This window comes from Chinchilla lanigera, unplaced genomic scaffold (assembly GCF_000276665.1).
Source record: "Chinchilla lanigera isolate Chin_1 unplaced genomic scaffold, ChiLan1.0 scaffold00139, whole genome shotgun sequence".
NCBI classification, from domain to species: domain Eukaryota; kingdom Metazoa; phylum Chordata; class Mammalia; order Rodentia; family Chinchillidae; genus Chinchilla; species Chinchilla lanigera.
In genome coordinates this window covers 3,346,222-3,366,484 of record NW_004955540.1, presented here as the reverse complement: position 1 = coordinate 3,366,484, position 20,263 = coordinate 3,346,222, and the positions used below count along the sequence as shown (strand labels likewise).

The following is a 20,263-nucleotide window of genomic DNA, read 5'->3' as shown; positions in this document are numbered from 1 at the left end:
AAGGGTGCATAGCACAGAGTAGAGGCTGAAGTAACCGTTCTGGAAACTCCTCTCTGTCCTGATGATGAGGACTTGAGTTGTGTCAGGGCAATGGCATGGTATTTGGGTAGATCCCCTGCTGCTGCTATGGAAGGCAAAATCTTCCAGCCTTCAAATCTGACACTTCCTTTCCTTTTCCCTTAGCCTGCCCCCATGCAGTTGCATTTCCTCTTTATTCCCCACCCTACTTTACAATTCTAGCAGAGCAATCCTTACAATCAGTGAAATATCCTTTTTTTCCCCTCCCTGACATTATTTTGTACTACTTGCCTCATTGGAGCCCTGCACACACGTCCAGCACCACAAGGACATTCTCAATATCACACTAGTGACCATGTATTTTCATTTTCTGGCAAATGAGGCCTTGACATTGTCATCTCCAACAGATGAGTGGTCACAGGACAATTGGGAACCTGGAGGCCCTTTCCATAAAGGTAGCTTACAAATGCAAAATAGTCCATGTCCCAGGAGAGGTCTGAAAAAGCTATTAGTGCCATGCATGGGGAATGAACGACCCAAAAAAAGCTGCCAGCAGTGAAAAGGATCCCACGGCATTCAGCATGTGAATTGGGTTCCACAGAGCACTGTTCCCGAGGCTATAAACTTAACACCGCTTCCTGTAATGGTGTCAAGGGGAAGCGAGTGAACATCAGAAGGGGTAAGGGCAGTGGACACCTAGGCGGCAGAGCTCTTTACTGGGGGACCCAACAAAAACAACCTAAGCAAAGGGAACAAGAACTAAATATGGGTCTAGATCTGAGTGGCAAGAAGCAGATGATCCCTCTGTTTTCCAGCACCTTGTGAAGCAAAGCCTTTTTCATCCAGCAGACAGTATGGAGGCCTAATAAAAGGCACCATCAGGCATCAGGAAAACATGAATAGAAGTCTGAGGAGGCCAAGTAAATAAGTGACTCTTTGCATGTGTTAGCCTTTCCTTGTGGTTGTTAATAATCACAACCCAGGGAGAAAAGTGAATAAAATCAATCAGGGAGGCTGAACACTACTGACTTCTAGTGTCTATGGAATGTCATGTCGAACCCTGTAACAGTTAGACAGAAGCCATTCATTCATTCACACAGTCACTTCACAACATCTGTTGTGAATGTGCCAAGCATGAGATCAGGGGCCTAGGAGTTTAGGATGATGGACACCTCTGCTGTGCCCACTTGTCACTGATGCCACAGGGCAAGTGTCACAGCAGCCTGATTCCTGAGTCAAATGGCCGTTGTAGAGTCCTGGCTTCACCACAACATGACAATGTTGGACACGTTACTTACCCTTCCCTCACCTCCATTTCTCTATTAACAGAAAGCAGGTACTGGTAGCATCCACTTTGCAGAGTCAGAATGAGGCTTCTGGGAAGAGCTGGCCAATGAGTTTTCCTTGCGGTGGTGGCTGTGTTATTCCTGCTGCTGGCCTGAGGGGCTAAGGAAGAGAACTTTGAGCAAATGACAAACCCAAGGGCTGGGAGGACGGTCAGAGCTGGGTGTCACAGAAATACTGAAGGAGCGGCGCCTCTAACAGCCAGACGTTTGGCTGGTGACGGGGTCTGGACTGCTTGGACCCAGACTCCTGGGTTCTGATCCAGCCTCTGTGCTCAGACTGATGGGGACCTACTAGAAACACAGCTATGGCGCACAACTGAAATATAAAGCAGTGTGCCACTTGGATATGTCGTCAGCGTCTCCTGTCTCATAACCAGCCAGAACAAGCGTTTACAGAGGTGGAAACCGCCAGGACCAGAAGTCAAGCCCTAGTGTGGACTGGATCACGCTGCCCCCTCACTCTACCTTGCTAGCTTTGCAACCTTTGGTAAATTGCTTGGCTTTGCCCAGCCTGTTAAAGAAGGCTGACAGTAGAACCCATTTCATAGCGCTAATTGGGGACTGATTATGTTCAAAATAGCAGCTGTTGTTGTGGTTATTACTGTTGTTGAAGCCCATGCTCAGTTCACCGTGGGCATTTACTAATCATCCAGTTCCTAAATGTGTACCTTTTCTGTCAGGCTGTTTAGTGTTGACTGAAGTAATGAAAGGTTCTTTATGTCCCTGAAATCCTGGCTTGGAAGAGATAGTTCGGGTTCTCTTTCTTTTGCTTGTATCTCTGATCTGCCCTGGGCAACTGCCAGGACAATCTCCTCGGAATGTGGGTGGCTGAAGCAAATTGAGGGCGTGCTGCTATTATTAAAGAACCAGACATAAACTTCTTAACAAACAGCCAGGCTATTTTTTAAAAAACATTTATCACACATTTTATTTATAAAGACAACATAACAACACCATTAGGTAATTTTTAATAACAGTTTTATTGTTACATAATTTACTATCATAAAGTTCACCCCTTTACATGTGTAATTCAGTGGTTTTTACTCATTGAGTTGTACAGCCAGCACCATTAATTCCAGAGTGCAGTATTTTCCTTATCCCCAAGAAAAAGGCCATGCCCATGGGCAGACACCCAGGTCTCCCCTCCTCCCCAGCTCCATCCTGGCCTCCAGCTCTGGGCAACTCTGAATGTACTTCCTGTCTCTGGTTTTATCTACTATCGATGTTTCACATAAATGGAATATATAGCACGTGTATCCTTTTTTGTTTAGGTCCTATCACTATCTTTTATTTTGCTCTTTATTTATACTTTGGGTTTCTTATATAAGAAAAACTATGCAATATTTAAGCTTGTGTGTCGGATTTATTTCACTTAATGGTATGGTCTCAAGGTTCATCCCTTTGAATAATAATCCACTGCATGGACCTAACAGTTTGTTTATCCATTCATTAGTTGATAGATCTTTTCTGTTATTGTTAATGACTTGCCATAAACACTCATGTATAAGTTTCTGTGTAGACATATGTTTTCACTTCTTTCGGGCATACATAGCATTGGAATCACCACATCATGAAGAAACTCTATGTTTTACCCTTTGAGGAACTGCCAAGCTGTTTCTCAAAAGACCATAACATTTTGATTCCTGTTAGCAACATGTAAGCCTTCCAATTTCTCTGCATCTTTGTTAACATTACTGTCCATCTTTTTTTATTATATCTATCCTAGTGAATGTTAAATAAGTTCTTAGAAAAAACTCACAATTTTTTCTTCACAAAACTTAAACCTGTGTCTAGCTCAAAGTAGATATTCGATATACAATTGCTAATAAATATTTTCATCATCCCAAGTGATTGTTCCCATCCATTGTATTCCTGTCTGTCTGCATAGCATACATTCCACATGCTTATAACTACGCTTGCATACATTTTTCTCCCTTTTTACCTGGCATTAAATTCTAAACTATCCTTCTTTTTCTGCATGGCCTTCATCATTATTACTGTGTCGGCTTGCTTAACAGCTCCCTTGGTGGATGCTGCATAACCCACCAAATCAAAACATAGTTAGCTTGTCCTCGATTTCTCAGTAACAAGATTATCTTCAACAAGGTGGGGAGGGGAGCACTTATTTGGTAACACTTTTCAGAATCCTTTGTGGTAATGTGATGTGGGAAGAGAGCAGACAGGAAAAAAAAAAAAAAACCTGTAGTAAACTTGTCCAGAGAAACAAAACCAGTAGGATGCATAAGTACATGTATGTTTGTGTATGTGTGTGTGTGAGTGTGACTGTGTGTACAGATGTGTGTAGAAAGACACTTATCATAGGGAATTGGTGCATGTGATGCTGGAGGCTAGAGGCTAACAAGTTTAAATCTGCAGTGTGGGCTGGCAGGTTGGAGACCCAGGACGGTGCATTGTAGGTAAAGTCCACAGGCAGTGCTCTGGAAAACTGTCCTGCTGTGAGAGGCTGGTATTTTTACTTCAGTGGAGTGCAGAGGGCATTCTGCTTTACTCAAAGCTCACTATTATAAATGTTAACCTTGTCCAAAAATATCTTCCAAGTTGATGCATAAAATGAGCCATCTCAATATCCGAATGGATTCCATGGACTTGGTTTTCTGTACTGTTGCATATGGATAAGAATCAGAGCTATGCCTTCTGAGCCTCATTGCTTAACCAAAGACAAACCAGAATGAAGTGAGAACAGAAGTGACTATGAAATGAGGAGTGCTCGCTTCCGTTAGGTCAATCCCACGCCATGAGCAGATTTCTGATGTCTGCACTCCTCATTCTGCTGTCCTTACTCTTTCTGACTCTTCCACCTTAGCTCTACCTGCCTTGAAGGCAAGGACTGTGTCTGGGATCCCCTTAGAGCTCAAGGGATCACCAGTTAAATGTTCAGCAAATTTGGTCCTGATTTTATTCACCGCATTCTACCTTGGGCCTGGCCCTGTGTCAGGGCTTCAGTGCATGGTTTAATTCCATCTGCAGGGAAATGGGATTTTTATAAAATGTTTTTGTAGCATTCCATGTGGGAATTCCTGCTTCTCTGTGTTGTGGGAGAGAACAAAGCCTCTAGAAAGCTCTTTTCTTTCTCTGGGCAGAACCACTTGAGCAGCACTTCTCAGCAGACAAATGGAAGGCAGAGGCACTGGTTCATGAGGAGGCGGGGAAGAATGGGAAGGTCAGGATGCTGGCTGTCCTTATCTCCCTCCTGTGAAGTCTGTTCTGCTCCTTTCATTCCTCATACCTTTGGGGGAGATAAGGACAGGCTGTGCATAGGGGGTGGGCAATGAGAGACACCTATAGAGATAAGGAAAGAAAGTTCTAGATAAAACAGAACCTTGGGTCCAGTTCACTAGCAGGCTCACTCCTGGACAGACTTTCCCCAGCCTTTCCAGCTTGGTTTCCAGCTTAGCTCTATTGAATGTCTCTTCTGTCTTTTCTAGAAAGCTCTTCTCCCACTTGATACAATTTCTACCACACACAGACTGCGGTTCTGTGTCTGCACTGCACAATTTAACACTTTGCTACGCCAGTTCCCCATGCGCTTTGTTTTTAAATTCGAAGGCCTCTTTCACCCTTTAAGATTTTGTTGACCTGATCTGAAACATGCACTTATAAAAATAATTAAAATAATAGAGAGACGCACCAGACAGAAGATGAAAGCCCCTCACTGTGTTCGGATGCACAGAACACAGATAATCACCACTGGCGACGGCTTTTGTGAACTCTCCCAGATTGTTTTCAACACATCTGATGGTAATAGCAGTGCTGCTGTTGGCAGATGGGGTCTGAGAAGACTCCCCCAAACGGAGGAGGGGACCTATCCTCACCCACCTGCAGAATAGGCTGTAATTCCCAGCTCCTAGCACAGAAGTCAATGTTCAGGATGTGTCAGTGAGAAGCATAAAGTCCTTTATTAGATAGAATTAAAGAAGTACTTACTCAGAGAGAAGAGAGTGCAGGCCTCGGGGAGAGAGGTTCGTTTCATCTAGGGCTGGGCGTATTTGTGTGTTGGGGAGGGTGGAAATCTGTGGAATTAGTGAAATCTATGGAAAGCCCTGGCTCAGTTAACAGGTGAACCTCCACAGGTGGAAGGCGCATTTCACAGGGGAAAGGATGGGCCAAGACTCAGGAGTTTAGGAATGACGAGCCCAAAAGGGAAATTATAAGTTAGAATTTGTTCTTTTAGAACAGTTTAAAATACAATTTTCCTTGTCTCTTTCATCTTTATTTCTTCTAGTCTACCACATTACTAGCTAGTATTACAATAAGCAAAGCGCTTACTAAGCATTTTACATTTTACCTACATTGTCTAATCTTACAATCCTGATATAGCACTATTAGGCTCCTTTTAACAGAAGAGGAAACAGAGGTTCATACAGCTGGAAAAAAAAAAAAAAAAAAAAAAACTAGCTAAGGGCCTGAGGCCAATTCAGCAGGTGGTGGAACACGGTTCAGGTCCAGTGATAGAGGCTGGGGTGCAGCAGACAGAGTGCTTGCCTAGTGTGTGCAAGGCCCAAGTTATGTCCCCAACACCACAGAAGCAAAACAGACCCACAGAAAACAAAAGCGCAGCAAACAAACAAAAACAAATCCCAGAATTGGCTTTCTTTGCCATTCTGGTATTTATTATTACCTCTATAATTTGGAGTAATAATATACATATGTTGTACAACTAGCTTTCACACTTAATATTTTTCAAACTAGTGCCTGTAGATGTACTTCATGTTTTTCGGAATATGGGTTAATGCATTGGTCCTGCAAAATCACACAATTTCAGAGACTACTTAATAGTTATTATGCATTCTAAACGCATGTGTTTTCTATACCACAACAGTAGCTACAAATATTTGAAGAGAGTATGTGTATAGATGAGTCATATTAGTTCTGATTTATATCGTGGAAATAAAGACCAACCAAATGAGTAAAGCAAAGACTATTTTTTTTCTTTCCTATAGTAAAGAATCAGCCACCAATACTCACGTTCTGGCAGAGCCTACAAGCAGGCAAGGGAGCAGAAACCTCATCAAGTGCCAAAAGGGGGGTCCCAGGTAATGTCTTCCTCAGGTGCCGCTGGCCTGGGAGGGCTGTAACAAGAAGCTGGGTGTCCTATGGGATTGGTGCATATTTGGGTGCATATTTGGTTTTCTCTTGTTGGTCCTAAATTGGAAGTGGTGACATAGATTAGGGAAGATGTCAGTATTTAACCAAGTCCTAGCCACGTGGGGCCGATTGCTATAGGAATAAGTTATTGTTCATCATCCTGGATTGTCACTAGAGATGGAAATCTGGCTCCTTGAGCTCTGGATTAGAACAGGCTGTCTTCCTGGGCTGGTTATTGCAGATTAGGGTTTGGCTTGCTGGTCAGGTAGCTGCAAATTGTAGAAGAAAAGTCTATTTTGATGTAAACTGTGGCCATTGTTGTCTGGATATTCAGAATCTCAATAAACTGTACAAGGTAGCTTAGTCATTTTTGCTGCTGTAACTGAATACCACAGACTGAGTTACCTATAAGAATAAAGCTTATTCAGTTTATAGTTCTAGAGGTCTAAGGCCAAGAGGCCTCATGTGGTGACATCCTTCTTCCTGGTAGACACTGCAGAAACTCAAGGCAGCATGAGGCACTGCATGACAAGACAGCATCTGAGCTCAGACCTCGCCTCCTCATCTCACACAGTCCCAGTCCCATTGGGCCCCACCCTTAGGGCTTCATTGAACCGTAATTACCTCCCAAAGGTCCCTTCTCCAAATACCACTGTCAGATTACATTTCCACCTTCTTAATGCCTCACAGTGGAGATCAAATTTCAACATGAGTTTTGATGGCAGCACCCACAGTCCAGCACAAGATTTGGTACTTCAGAAGGATCTACAGATGTCTTGCCCTGAAATCCACAGAGGACCCTCTCTTCAGAGCCTACAGAAAGGAATCTATTGCTTTAAAATGTCAGAGAGGGGGCTGGGGATTTAGCTCAGCGGCAAAGTGCCTGCCTGTCAAGCGCAAGGTCGTGAGTTCTGTTCCTGGTACCGGAGAAAAACCAAGAAAATAAAAAATAAAAAAATAAAATGTCAGAGAATCACACTGTCAGGCAGGATCCAGGCCTTAGCTGCTTTTTTGTTGGGAGCAACTTGCTTGGACTCCTGTGCCTCCAATGCCAGATATTGTGGGGAAGAGAATGCTCCCTCTACATGCTCTCCTGCCCTGCATGAAAGAATCCCCAATGTGGCTGTAGCTGCGGTGCTCTAGGGAGACCACATGGGATGCTGTTAACAAAGATCCGAAGGGCTGAGAGTGAAGAGCAGTGGAAAAGCACCTGCTTCACATGTGTGATGCCTTGGGTTTGTGCCCCAACACTGAAGTGGGCATACTTGAAATAAGAAGTCTTGCTCCTGGTACCGTGTCTGCCTCTTCCCAGCTGTGTGCTACTGAGAAAACACCGGCTCTAAACTCACATCCCCTTCTGGAACTGGATTGTGAGTCCAGGGTGGCCCTTTCCCGGCCAACCCCATGGGTCATTGTCAGACCTGGCACAATATCTGGGAAAATACTTCAGAAACTGCTGGGTTATGCAAATGTAATATCAGGATTATAGAAGTGTTATTCCCTGGAATTCAGCATTTTAAGGAATCCATTAATGGGATCCTCTTTAAAAAAACAATCTTTCCCCCCTGCTGGCATTGTTCTTAGACTATGTCAGGGAGTCTTCCTCGCTAGGGCTTTAAAGCAGCGCACAATTTTCAAGCGAGTTTTTCAATTAATCACTCTGTCCTAACAACAATGTCCCTTTGGAGTGTCTGGGTATTGAAAACCATTGCATATGGAGGGGCTGCCTTCAGTCCCACTCCTCCAGCAAACAGATCAGATGGCCTCCAGGGGAAAGCAGACTAATGGCAAAATGAATTAGTGGCAGGTTGGGAGACAAGAGCCAAATGGTTACCTTCCTTTACATGAAGAGGTGGTCTAGTAATGCATCTAAATGGGCTTTCCACAAATTGAATCAAAATGGGCGAGATTGCTATTTAAAAGACCCTGGGGGGAATTACTTGATAAAAGATCTTTCCATTTTCATGAATGAGCCCCCTGAGAGAACTGGTTTTTCTAAATTTGAATGTTTATAACTCAGCGTTCAAATTATTATTAGAGTAGTTTCAATAACCATATGAGTTAGAGACTCAATGCTTAGAAAGTAATCTTTCCTGTGAATCGGTGGAGGTCCATCCCAGGACCCTCACAAATACCCCAATCTAAAGATGCTTAAGTAGGGCCTGGGGATTTAGCTCAGCAGCAAAGTGCCTGCCTGGCAAGTGCAAGGTCATGAGTTCTATTCCTGGTACTGGAAGAAAAACAAACAAACAAACAAAAAAAGATGTTCAAGTTCCTTACATAGAATAGCATCCTTTTGCATATAACCTATGCATATTCTCTCATATACATAAATAATCTCTAGATCACTTAGAAAACTTAATACAAGGTACTACTAGGTAAGCAGGTATTATATAGTACTGATTTGGAAATAATGACAAGGAAAATATGTCTGTACATGTTTGGTACAGATGCAATTTTTTTCTAATATTTTTCAATTCATGGTTGGTTGAATCCATGGACAAGGACCCCAGGATACAAAAGGCTGAATGTACATAAATTAGGTGGTTAATGATATTTTTCCTCTGAAAGATGAGGTCTAAAGAAAGCTGGTGACTTAAGTGTAGGTCCTGCATGCAATTCACTTCAGCAAAGGAAGAAAGATTTCAATTTAAAATAAAATATCCCAAATAAATAGTTACGAGCAGTAAAGGAATGGGTTGCTATTTGGAGTTTTAAACTCCCTTTCAAAAAATTTTTAGATTATGGAGAACAGTTGTGTGCAAACCCGTCAGAGGAGGTATAAATGGGAAGCCTCTAAGAGGTTAAGATTGCTTTAGGATAAAGTAAACATGAGCAAGTTCAGGGGGAAAGGAGATCCCCAGTGGGAAGTGCTGTTGGAAAGGGTTAAGGGTCAAGGTCATCCTGCTGTGTCTGGTGCTGTGGGGTGGGAACTTGGCTATTTGTATTTCTGTGTTTGCAACCAAGATCAGGGCTAGAAGAGGCCTTCTGTATCGCCTCACCACAGACTTCCTTCTTTCACTGTGGTTGATTCACTGGAGCAAACAGCACTCATCCCTTCCCCAACCTCAATTTCCAGGTAACTCTGAATCACATCAAACACACATACCCAGTGACAAACATAGGTACATTGAAATGTGTAAAGCAGACAATGTAGAGAACCTAAAAACCAGGCCCGGAGGTCAGCCAGAGTCCTGTGGAAGACACTATTAACATCACCTGGGAGGGGCCAACCTTGTCATTTAATAAATGAGGAAAGTGAGGCCCAGAGCAGCTCTGACTCACCTGCCATTCGGTGTGCAACTCGTTTCTTCTCTACCTTCTGATGTGCTTCAGCTGGGGAGATTGCTACTCAGCACCAGTCCTGCCTTGGGGACAGGGCGCCGGGGGCCAGCATGCTCAATAGTTGGGTAATGGCTGCCAGTGCCTTTGAAGCTCCTGGATAAGATCACAGGTAGATAGCACTACCCTAGCAAATGCAATGGTTTCCCGTACACAACCTCTTTTCACTTGTTGCCTGTAGCCATCGGCTGCTTGTGGCTGCAAAGACTGCTCCCAAGCTGTAGCTCAGGAGTGTCCATTTGCTCATAAGCTTCAGAAAGTGGGAGTGCTTGGCTTGGTTCTTCATATTAAAAGTAAACAAAGCTAATATTAAAGGTAAACAAGGCAGAACTGCTTCAAAATGATTGATTAAATGCTTCAAGTCTCAGAGGCCTAAATTCATCTTTATTATCCCAAACAAAAGTCCCCCTTCCTGATCCCGAGTGCCTGTTACAGACTACACTCAGTAACCACATGATCTCTAACCCTCAAGGTGAAGATGTGAGCATTGTATATCTCATCTTACCAATGATCATAAGGGCAGGTCCAGTAATTTTCTCACAGATGCAGCTGAAACATGGCAACACCAGAATTTGAACTTGGGTTTCCGGGCCTCTGAGGCCCAGTCATTCCACCTTAACACACTGCTCCAGCTAAAGACAGGTCCCCATGTCCTGTTTCTATTACTGATATGAAAGGAAGCTCACACTTAGAGAAGGAAGCCTCCTCTCTGCCCAGGTAAAATCTCTTGAAATTGTAGTCATTCTGGTAGAGCCCCCTGAGCAACTGTGGTACTTAAATGTGTTCACTGGGCAGAGCAAAGATTATATAGAGCTAAACTGCCAGGCCTCAACATCCTGCCCCCGTGCTGACAAATTTCAAGGTCATTTAATACTTTGATGTCCAAACAAATAAGATGTAGCAAAAAACTTACATACAAGGTCCAGAATTTTGGCCTTGCCAGAGAACCTAGAGTTAAGTTGACATCCAGTGACTTCTGCCAGCAAAACTTCTCCCTGACTGATCTATACTCAGAATATTAGTTGACTACAGTAAAATTCTGCTTACCTGGGAGCCTTAATGCTAGAAGTGTCTAAACAATGACATGTTCCAAAATGAATTATAACATCTTTAAAACCCTGCCACTGGAAGAACATAAATGACTTGCTATAGGTGCAAAGCTAAGCAATGAAAAAATTGACCACGGATGACAACTGGGGACAACACAGCAGGCAGATCTTGTGAAGTGGATGGACAGTGTTGACTGTTATGAACAGATTGATAATGACTCCATTACAGTTACTGCATATAAAAATATTTGTAAAAAATAAACTCACAAATTATTAACAAATGGGATCAAATTAAGTTGAAAAGCTTCTGCACAGCAACAGAAAAAATCAACAGAGTGAGAAGACAACTTACAGAATGGTAAAAAATTTTGTCAGCTATTCCTCAGACAAAGTACTACTATCTAGACTATATAAAGAACTAAAAAAATTAGATCTCCCTGCAAATACAAGACCTAATTAAAAAACTGGCAAGTGAAATGAACAGACACGTCATAGAAGTACAAATGGCCAATGATATATGAAGAAATATTCAACACTGCTGGCCACTTGAGAAATACAAGTTTAAAAAACACTGAGGTTCTATTTTACCCCAAGAAATCAAATATTAACAAATTCTGGTGAGGTTGTGGGAGAAAAGGAAACTTTTACTGTTGGTGGAAATGTAAACTACTACAACCGCTTTGGAAACAGGTATGGAAATTCCTCAAAAAATTGAAACTAGAGGTTCCATTTGACCCAGCCATTCCCTTCTATGTATTTTCCTAAAGAGTAAAAACCATTCTATTATAGGGATACATGTGCACCCATGTTTACAGCTCCACAATTTCTAATCACTAAATGTTGGAAGCAGTTTGTGTGTCCATCATCAAGTGAATGGATAAACAAAATGTGGTATTTACACACAAAGGAGTACTAATCTGCCATAAAGAAAGATAAACATGAGTCATTTGTAGAAAAATGGATGTATCTGGAGACCATAATGTTAAGTGAAATAATACAGACACACAAACTTAAATATAGCATGGTTTCTCTTATATAAGAAACCCAAAGTAGAAATAAAGAGCAAAATAAAAAGATAGATAATAGAAAGGAGTTGGTAGATCTTTCTCCAAGGGGAAGAGGATCAAGAGATGGAGGAAGAGGGAGGGAGAGGAGGGAAAGGGGATGACAACAGGAATTGGGATGTGCTATGTACATGTACCAGCTCCACACAAAGAATGTAGATAACCATTATGCACTGCAAAAAAGGAATAGGGCTCAAGAGATGGATGCGGGGTGAGGGAAGGGACATGGAAGAAAGGAATTAAGATGTATTATGCACATGTACCAATTCCCTACAAGACATATAACAGTTATGTACTACAAGTATGTACTAATAAAAAAAAAAAACTCACGAATTACATGGGATAAAAAACCTTTTACTGAAAAACACCCTGGCATTTCCTCAAAAGTTTACATATAAATTTTCCATACGACCTAGCAATTCATATATGTGCACACACACATACACACACACACACACACACATATACTTCCAAGAGAATTAAAAACATACATCCACATTTGTATAAAAACTCCTACATGAATTTCATAGCACCTTTATTCAAAGAATGGAAATCAAAAAAGTAGAAACAATGCAAATATCACTCTATCAACTGATAAATGAATAAGTAAAATGTGATATATCTGTCTATAAAAAGTAGTAAAATATTGATCCAGGCTATAACATAGATGGGCTTTGACAACATTATGCTAAGTGAAAGAAGCCAGACACAGAAGGCAACACACTGTATGAGATATTGATATGAAATATCCAGAACAGGCTATTCTATAAGGACAAAAGGAATGCTGGTGACTGCGTAGGTCTAGGACAGGGAGGTTGGAAGAAATGGGGAGTGATTGCTAATGGGTGTGGGTTTTAAAATGCATTTTGGTGATGACTGTAGAACCCTGTGAACGTACTAAAAATTCAATAAAATGTGGCTTTTACAAAGATGCATTTTATGAGATGTGAATTGTATCTCAATAAAGCTTAAAAAAGAAAAGAAAAACTATTTGCCACTGAGTGGGAAATACTTGGACTATCTTCCTTTGTTCCCCCAGCCCCCAGCTCACCGTCCATCTTTTTTTGCTTTGCTTTGTCTCTCACAAAGCTGTTCCATATAGGCTATGTCAACAGGCACCTTTGCCCAGGTGATCAAACCATTTATTGTCCAAACTGGGACATGTCTGAGAAAGACAGGGATCAACCTGGCAGTCCTGGGCAAACTTCTGTTGGGGTTTTGTCCCTGTTCACCAGGTTGTCTGCAAGGCCCACGGAGGGGCACAGCTCCTGTCGTATGATCCAGTCCCTATGGCTGCCTCTTGGTTACAAGCTCCCCTCCTCATCTCTTAGGTCTGGCAATGGCTTCTCACAGTGAGCCCGTGGTTCCCTGGCTTCACTAAGCCCTGCCCATGTCCTTGCAGATAGTCGCTTTCTTAAACTTCCTCCACTGTCCAGTTTGAGTGGCCATCTGTTTCCTGCCAGTACCCTGCTGACACAAAATGTCAAACCAACAGCCTGAAAGATAACTTTGAAAGGAAAGGTGTGGTCAGTGCTGTGACACTGCTGGATCTGCCCCCCAGATCCTCGGAACTGGCTCTCCTTCTGTTGCTACAGATGTCAGTTACATCAAACCCTACTAACAAAGGATTTTGCTGGGGCTCATGGGACGCTGTTTTTCCCCTCACCTCAAACCCAAACCGAGTCTATCAAGCCCTAGCAACAAGGATGTTACAGGATACACAATTTTCACTTTGTAAAAATTACAGCAAGAATTTCTTTCCTGCTTTGAAGGAAATGAGGTGTAGAGTACAATTTACAATTTTCAGCATGAGAAAATATATTCGTTTGTTTTTATCTTGATCAGAATTTGCCATGTTCCCTAAAACGGAGGATTTATGTGTTTTATCCACTCTAGAACATTCTCAGCTAATACTTTTGGAATATTTGCTTCTCCCCCTGCCATTCTCTTTGTAATTAGCATTATGCTCTATTCATAGTGTGTTCCTTGTCTCCTAATCTCTTTTCTATTTCTTTATTTCTGTATATTTTCTTCTGGTATTTCTGATGAAAAATTTTCTTTTCACCTTCTTATCTATTCAGTTCTCTAGCCTACCCATGCAGAGTTTCAGTATACATGGTAATTTCAGTGACTGTATTCTTAATTTCTGGACTATTTGATTCCTTTTTCACAATGCCCGCCTTCTTTGTAGTATCTTGAGTTTCTGATTCTTTTTTTGATATTTGAATCATTTTAAACTACTTATCTCTCTTAGACCGTTTGATTATCTCCAAGTCCTGTGGGTTAACTTCTGCTCTCCCTTTGTATCTTCTGACTGTTAAGCATAATGGATGACTGTTTCCTTGTATAATTTATAATTTGAATTGTGAACTCATTTTCAGAGAGCTATGTCTGTAGGAAGTCTAGAAGGACTTGAGTGAGAGTGAATCCCTTCAGAGCCGTTTCTCGTTTTCTTCTTGTGGGCTATCCAGGCTTATTTTAGACAAGTAACAATTTTTTCACATTAGTCCTCATCTTGGATAGTATGGGTCTATTGAAGAGAAGGCAATTTTAAACCCGATAGCACAGCCATGGTGAGGCCTCTGACTATAGACTCTCACCGGACGCCTTTTGTCTTCACTGGATGCCTTCACCAGTCACCTGTCCTAATGGTAGATTTTCCATTCCAATGTCCTTGCTCTGTAGGTGTCTCCCACTTGCCAATCTCGGCCTCATATGGGTCAAGACCTCTTTTTCTGCTCCCTTTGAGAGTGAGCATAGATCCTTGGATTACTGCAAGCAACAGAACAGTCCGCTTTCATGTGTTCTCTAATGATCTTCCCTGGCTGCTGAGGAGTCCTCCAGCTCTGCCATCTATGTAGGAGGCAAGAGGGGTTTCAGATTATAGAACCTGTGGCAACTAAGAATTCCCCTTTCACTGCAGTGCATCACAAAATGTTGGGTTTTGCATAATGCGTAGTATTTCCCACTGTTAGATAAACTCAGAGGCCTCTAATAGGTTTGAAACAACTCTGTTTCTCAATTGTTTCACATAGCATGCAAATGTAAGATTTTCTAAAAAATATGCGTGTCATGCCCTTTGATTACTATTCTAACCAGAAGCTACATCTTACAAAATATTCCCTTTTCTTCTTGTACTTACAGGGAACAGAAACAGCTAAGCTCTGGAAATACTGTCAAGGGGAATACTCAGGTACTGGATGGTCCCCTGCTGTAATTTGTGACAGGGATCTCTGCTCTCCTGAGAGCACTAGTCTCGATATCATGGTACTGCAAAAGCAGGATTAGTAGTCGGCAGGCAATGTGAGAGTACATGAACACAAGCAAGGAAACTGCTCCTGGGAGAAGAAGTGTGGCTTGGCTCAGAGTAGATGCTCAACAAATGTCTGAAGAGGGCTGGGGATATAGCCCAGTGGCATAAATGCCTGCCTGGCAAGTGCAAGGTCCTGAGTTTGATTCCTGGTACCAAAACAAAACAAAACAAAACAAAAACAAAAACAAAACACCAAATGTCTGAAGAACTGAACCAATCCATTTTTCTGCCACTCCAGAGCAGGCACACATCCTGGTGAGCTAGGGCCATCATAGGAAACCCCCTTTCCTTAAACAGTCACCTCAACACACAAATTCTTACAGCTTCATATCTTCCCCATGAACCAACCCCCATACTCGATTCCCATGACAAGTAGCTGCAAACTGGCTTGCAGGGGTATAGTTTTCTTTTTTTATCAGGAAATTTAAAAATATTTTAAAAATTGGGAAAGGTCACATCAAGTTGCAAGGTTTTAGCCTTTCCAGAAAAATAGGAACACAGCAATCAAGGGCCTACATTCCCACCTGGCCTTTGCACTCTGAGGGAGAGCCTGCTGTCCTGGTTAGTTGCTACAGTGAGTCCTCCATTCCTACTTATTTTAAAAATAACATCTTTATTGTTCTAAAATTTGCATACTATACAATTCACAAACTTAAAGGTATTATTCAGTAAATTTTAGCACATTGACAGTTGTATAACCACAACCACAATGAAATTTACATTATTTTTGTTATCCCAAAACAAAACACTCTACCCACCGTTATCTCCCAATAATACCCTCCCCTCCAAACTAGGCAACCACTGAGTTACTCTCCAGCGTCATAGATTTTCCTATTCTGGGAATTTTTTAAAAAATTGAAAATAGACCATGCTAACAGCAACCACAAAGACCTGAACATATTCAAAGAAATGCAAGTCCTGCAAAGTGAACTCTCACACTATACTAGAGTGAAACTAGAAACCAACAGCAAACATCTACTTAGAGTACAATAACTTTTTTCTTTCTATTTCCTATTATCTTTTATTTCATACTTTATTTACATATTAACTTGGTCATGTTAATATATAACATGAAATGTGAAGTTTAAGCTTATGTGTCTGATTTACTTCATTTACAATTATGATCTCAAGGTTCATCCATTTTGCTACAAATAGCTCAGTTTATCTTTCTTTATGGCAGAGTAGTACTACATTTTCTTTATCCATATATCTGCTGATGGGCATCTAAGCTGCTTCCAAGATTTAGCTATTATGAATTGTACTGCTATACACATGTGTACACATATACACCCCCTACCAATGCCTACAGTACACAGGTATGCTGCCCAGTGGTCACACAAATGGGGTTGTGAGCCTGCTGCTCCATGTTACTTCAGCCTGGTACTAACCACTTTATCACCTTCTTTCATTAGTTTCCTGCCTAAGACAGATTCTATTTCTTTTTTTTTTTTTTTTTGTCTTTTTGAGACAGGGTTTCACTATACAGTTCAGGCTAGCCTTGTACTCACTTTATAGCCCAGGCTGGCCTCCAACTCGCAGTGATCCTCCTGCCTCAGCCTCCTGAGTGCTGGGATTACAGATGTCACCATTACACCAGGCCCCAGGACAGATTCTAAATACTGAGATTTGGGCATTTCCCAGTCCAACATCTACAAAACATATACAAAACATCTATCAGGATGAGTCTTTGTAACAGGTATTTTTAATTGATTCTTGCTAATTACATCTCAAAAGAGGTCTGTTTCTAAGCAAACCCTTTTATATACTGACAACTACCCAATTTGTCTGAGGGAATTTGTCTGAAGGGGTCTAGGATCATAAAAAAATTCCTTTTATAGGTCACCAGGGCAAGCTTAAACCAACTCTATTTCATAGATGAGCCACAGCAATGATCAGTAGAGGGAGGGATAACTTTTAGCTCATATTCACTGGGTGCCAAGCGCTATTGAAGTACTCCCATTTAGTGCCCCTCCATTGACAGATGAAGAAACTGAGGCACCGAAGAATAGAAATTCGTGGAGTCTGACTCTGAGGCCACGTCTAAATCACCTGACACAACTGCCTCTAAAAAGAGGTAAAGATCCATCACAAAGGTAAGAAATTACGTACGGATGGGTTTAAGTCACATAGCAACCTTCGAGAATTTGAGTAGCTCTACCTGCCACAGATTAATACCTCCAGAGGGCTTCCAAAACCTAGCCAGGCAGGAGGTAACTACCATGCTAGGTTAACATCCAGGCACCATAGTGATGAGCTCCAGGTAGTAGGATGAGCTAGTAGGATATCTTTGCACTATTCTTGCAACATTTCTGTAGTCTGAAATTATGCCAAAATTAAAACATTAAAGAAAAACGAACAAATTAGAATATTATTAGTTGATCTGGAGGGATTTCTGCAGAAATCAAACATCAATAGCAAGATCCAGAAAAATGTGGGTAGTGCAATTTCATTTTTGTGAAAGAAACAGTGACATAATCTCCCCTCTTACAACCCTGTATGTCCTTATACGAGGATGGAATAAAATATATGAAAGTTGTTTAAAAAAAATCTGAAGCCCAGTCTCCAGAGGTTCTACTTGAATTGTTTCAGGGTAGGACTTGAGCCTGGGTGCCTTCCTTTAAAACTCCCTGCATCAGGGTTCCTAATTTTGCTACACATTACAGTCACCTGGGAAACTTTTAAACGTCCTGATGCCCAGGCCACAGTCCAGACCAACTAAATCAGACCCGCTGGCAGTGGAGTCCAGAACTAATGTCTTAAAACTCTCCAAGAAGGTTCCAACATGCAGCCAAGTCTGAGGACCAGGCAGGGCCCTCCAGGTAGCTAGGACTGAGAATTCCTGAAGGGAAGGGAGAGGAATGCTTTGTATGCCAGTACCAGGTGACAGGCCAGGCCCTGCCTGTCAATCCTTGGGACAGCCAGTGAGTTGGAACCCTGGGAAAACAGAGACTGGCTCCAGAGACCAAATAACCTGCTAAAGGTTATACAGCTGTGAGACAGCAGTGTACATTTTGAGCCACGGCCACTCTAGACCACCGGGGTTGAAATTCTTCTACAAGAGCCATTCCTTTGGATTCCTCCTCCTAGGAGTCACTTAAAAACAATAACGTTCAAGAACTTGGGTTCAGTCCTCAGCGTTGGAAAAAAAAAAAGACTCAACAACAAAAAGCAGCAGCAAATATTCCCAGGAAGAGCTGCATGTCAAGCAGATCTTAACATTCACACAGAAAGTGCTGGATGTTTTGGAGGAAAGTGTGGAATTTACTCAAATGTGCAAAAGGAATATAATGTATGGGCTATAAATCTGACCCTGTCATCATTCCCTTCCCAAGATCCCCCAGTTTTTATTAAAAATGCCAAGAGTCTGGCCTACCTCTGGGCCTTTCCTGTCTGGGGAAATTTCCCAGAGACCTTCTCAACGAACTTTTAGACATTTTGCTTTCCCATAAGAGAGAAAGGCCTGGTGCTCAGACCTGAAAGGTGTGCTTTGGTAAACACTGCAGAGTTAAGGCGTATAGGGCATGTGGCAGGAAAGCTGAATTTAGTGTCTTTGGGGCTAAGGCAGGGATCTCTCATCTCAAGGGTCTGGAAGCTGGGTGGAGGGCAGACCAGAGGCAGGAGTCAGAAAACCAGGCTTGGAGTCCTTCTAACAGTAAAACAGGGCTGGGATGACAACTTCCTTCCATTATACAGGACAAGAGTAAAGCACTTATAGGGCGCATGGCAGACCCTCAGCATGGGGGAGGCACACCAACATTACAGGTTTGCACGGGTCCTCTGGGGCCCCAGGTAGATGTGACCTTTGGCCTAGTTTCTACTTCTTTTGGTAAACTTTCTTGAGGGCTTACTTTTCATATGCCAGATACTACTGTAAGTTCCACACACTGTAAGGCTTAGAACAGCCAATGAGGTAGATGCTTGTCATCCTCCTCATTCACTGAAGCCCAGAGGGGGTTAGGTAACTTAGCCAAGGCCACGTACTTAACAGTGTGAAGTAGGCCAACTGGCTCTACAAGCAGTTATCTTGGTCATTATAGTAGCTACAGCATTAAAATCATGGTAAGGATGACTGAGAGCTAATCATGTGTCAAGCACTGGCAGCTGATATTCAGGACGAGGCCTATGCAACTGAATGTCCTTGGGACGGGATCCAGCAAGGTTGCTGAGATCAGTTACTTCCAGAAGGTAACTCACAGTGATTTAGGGGAGATGGGTGGAGAATGTGTGTGGGTGGGTGGGTGAGGGGCAAGATCCGCAACTCCAGGCATCCCTTGAGTTCAAGCAGCGCTCTCAGCAGGGCCCTGCCTCCTACTGAGAACCTGACACAATTTGCACATTTTGCATATGGTTTCTTTTGCCCCCCTCCCCAACTTCCTTTTCCTCTTGTTACGTCTGTGCTTCAAATCACGGGTCAAAGTCCAGTTAGATGTTTTGTTTTAAGGTCTTTTTTAAAAAAGTTGCTCATTTGACACCCCCCACCTCCATGCCCAGTTGACCTCAATCTGCAGGAGAGCTGTAGTTACGGGGTTAAGCCGCGGAGCTGGGAGCAGGACGCCCCAGGCCCCCCCAGGTACCTTGCGCTGTCAGGCCCGATCTCCAGGGTGCGGGGGCGAGGCTCTGTGGTTACAAAACATCCTACGCCCTCAGCCAGCCTGAAAAACAACCCTGCAAGTCTCAGGCAGCCTGCAGTCTCCAGACTGGAGAGCAGACGCTAGGAATTCTGTGAAGGCCGTGCCATTCATTTAAGATCAATCACTTCCCCAGCGTCCCGCAACTTTATCGAACTCAGCGCCCCGCTGCAGGCTGAGCCCCCGAGCTCTCTTTAATTCCGTCTCTGGCTATTTACAGCCGCGACTCGGCGTTGCAGCCCTGACATCACCGCACGGGCTTCCCAGGAGGCTGCAGCAGCAGAAGCGGCTTTCCGCCGCGCGAAGCGCTCACTGGCGCGGGGCCGGGCGTGGGCTCAGCGCGGAGCGCAGGTCCCGGGCAGCAGCAGTGCCGCCTCCGTCCCGGGCGCTCCCGCGC

At 42.8% G+C, this 20,263-nt stretch overlaps 1 long non-coding RNA gene across 1 annotated transcript; it reads right to left on the bottom strand.

Annotated features, from left to right (window-relative positions):
• Positions 1 to 14,398: 14,398 nt before the first annotated feature.
• On the bottom strand, positions 14,399 to 20,222 carry LOC106147293. Its single transcript, XR_001232121.1, has 3 exons — positions 19,813 to 20,222; positions 16,747 to 16,887; positions 14,399 to 14,778 (listed from the first exon to the last, which is right to left on the bottom strand). It is a non-coding gene; the product is annotated as an uncharacterized LOC106147293 (long non-coding RNA).
• Between the last annotated feature and the right edge of the window lie 41 nt (positions 20,223 to 20,263).